At 29.7% G+C, this 2,633-nt stretch overlaps 1 protein-coding gene across 1 annotated transcript in view; it reads left to right on the forward strand.

Annotated features, from left to right (window-relative positions):
- Sgf29 (SAGA-associated factor 29) overlaps positions 1–2,633 on the forward strand; it is a 12,356-nt gene that overhangs the window by 8,193 nt on the left and 1,530 nt on the right. The gene's annotated exons all lie outside the window — the stretch shown is intronic.

The following is a 2,633-nucleotide window of genomic DNA, read 5'->3' on the forward strand; positions in this document are numbered from 1 at the left end:
TAACATTATGAACAAAATGTTTCGTCCATGTTTGGGAATATGGACAAAACTCAAGATTAACTGATAGCTGTTAATTCTTTCTGTTCTTTAATGTATTTTAACACAATCTCATAACTGCTACTGAAAGGATAGAAAAAGGATTTAATTAAAATAATTTTTCCCTATCGATTTTCATTTTGAACTCACTAGTCCAGTCACCTGGTTTTCTAGTACTCAATGGGGCCATGAGATGGTTGGCAGCTAGGTTCCACTCCATATATTTACCTTTATTTATTTAAAATTGTTGTTTAGTTCTTACTTTTTTTTTCATGAGATTACAAATCTGATTTTTTGTAAAATCAGGTCGATGATATAGATGAAGAACAAAAACTTCGCCATACATTGAGCAGAAGACTTATTGTTCCTCTCCCTTTAATGAAGGCCAATCCTGAGACTGATCCAGAAGCATTGTTTCCTAAAGGAGCTGTAGGTAAGTTATCCTTCTACCAAGATTTTTATTATTACCACAAATGATAACCCTTGTATATAGTTTTATTTAGCTAACTTCTAATGAGACATTAATGCCCTCCTAACAGTTAATAATTATAGTGTGTAAAATGTAATGTTTAGCCAAATAAAGTTAAAATAACTGTTTTATAAATATGGTAACACATGTGCAACCAATTTTGATCTAAATTTTTCATATACGTTACTTTGAATTCATATAAATAACATTTATTTTAAGTTATTTTTTAACTTTATACCTCTCATAAAGAGTATAAAGTCAAAAAATCAACCTGGTTGTTAAATGAATGACTAAAAAAATCAAACTATATGTTGATTTAATATTTAGAGTGAATTAAAGTAATGAATTAACAATTTGTCTTTATGCCACATCATAATGAATAAACCATAGTGAATGAAAAAAAAACTTCGACCGCTGTGGCTCCCCTGGGAAACCACTTACAAGACTGATTTTTTTTCCTCTTTAATTTAAATAAGCATTATAGAATGTATAGAATGTAATGTTTAGACAAACAAAGTTTAAATACCTGTTATTTAACCATGATAACACTTTGTCATCACCTGTGTGTGCCATTGAATCAATATGTTCTATCAGCTAATACATGAATGTTTTTAGTTTTTTAAAACTAATTTATTGAATAAGGACTCTTAAAAGTTATTTATATCACCACATTTTCTATAAAATATTTTTAACAAAGATGAAATAATCCAAAACAATGTAAAAAAAAATTGTTGGTTAAATATCAATATGAAAATCTTTTGAACATGTACTAAATGTTTTTGGAAGTGTTTAAAATAAAAGAATACATAAGTAAATAAATTTATATACTTCAAAACATAACTTCGCTAATAAAAAAAATTGAAGGAGTGTAAAAAAGCTTAATGTGGTCAGAACCCAGAACAATCATAGCTGGTCGAAGCTAGGGCAATTCTAAATACGGTTTGGAATAATCCTAGATAAAATGGAGGGTGCTATATGTTAAAGAGTAAACTTTTTCTTTTCCTTCTATTCTGGATGCAAGCTAGAAAAGTGACCTCTCTTGATGACACATTGTGCTTTCAATCAACCACGGCTTGACAACACTATCATCAATTGTGGTCAGAATGTTAACTTAACATTAGCTATACTTTACATTACACCACTTTAGGCAAAGACTTCTGGAGTTATGTCCTAGCACACCATAGGCTCTGAACTATCTAGGTTTCAGTTTGTCTTATCAACTAAAAATCGATTTACTATGCCAGAAGCTTGTATGTTTTAATTACCTGTATTTATATTACTACATCTTTGTGTAAAAGCCTCATATAAATTAATTTCATTTGACTATTTCTCAATCATGCCAATTATTAATAGGAAATATGAACATATGCAGAACCTTCATGAAAGGTATATATGAGGCAATCTTGACTCTATGACACTATGACTTCTATTTTTTTCACATTATTTTGTTATTAAGTGATATTGTCCTAGGATAACTTTTTTCGAATTCTAATTCCTAGTTTACTCTTTAATAAATAATAATAAGGCATAGTGATATTTTGTGTATATGTGAAAAAAAAATTGATACTGGCTGGTTTAAATGTTAATGAAGAGTAGGTATAGTGCATCTAAGATGAGTGCCTGGAGGGAAGTGAACTTGTGCACCCCCCAACCTAGCTCCTTTCCCCTCCTTCGGGAACAAGAATTTTGTTCCAAGATACAGTCCTGAACTTAATGCCAAAGTGTACCCAAGTTCTCGACTGATGAAAAGTTCGTCATTTCTTTAGGTCATCCTTTATCTTTGACTGAGAGTTTTTCTTATTGACTCTGTTGGCAAACATATTAATAAATCTGTTCTGATTTGCTACTTATGAACACAGTATCATCCAAAAAGTCATTTTTGAGATTTAATATTCTCTTCAGAAAAAAAACTACTACCTCTTTTTAAGTTAATTACTTTAATTAATATGTTTTTATGTCCCCTTAAATTGGTTTCTGAATTTTCTCTTACTTTTTTTAAAATGTCTCTCAAAGATGGTATTAATTAAAGTAACATAATTAATAAAATTATACTCTAGTCTGCAAATGGCTTCTTTATCAAAGCTGTCGAAGTTAACTTTTGTTTTATTTTTTGGGCCGTTTCTTGGCT

The sequence above is a fragment of the Halyomorpha halys genome, unplaced genomic scaffold (assembly GCF_000696795.3).
Source record: "Halyomorpha halys isolate HHAL.00 unplaced genomic scaffold, Hhal_1.1 Scaffold365.1, whole genome shotgun sequence".
Lineage (NCBI taxonomy): Eukaryota > Metazoa > Arthropoda > Insecta > Hemiptera > Pentatomidae > Halyomorpha > Halyomorpha halys.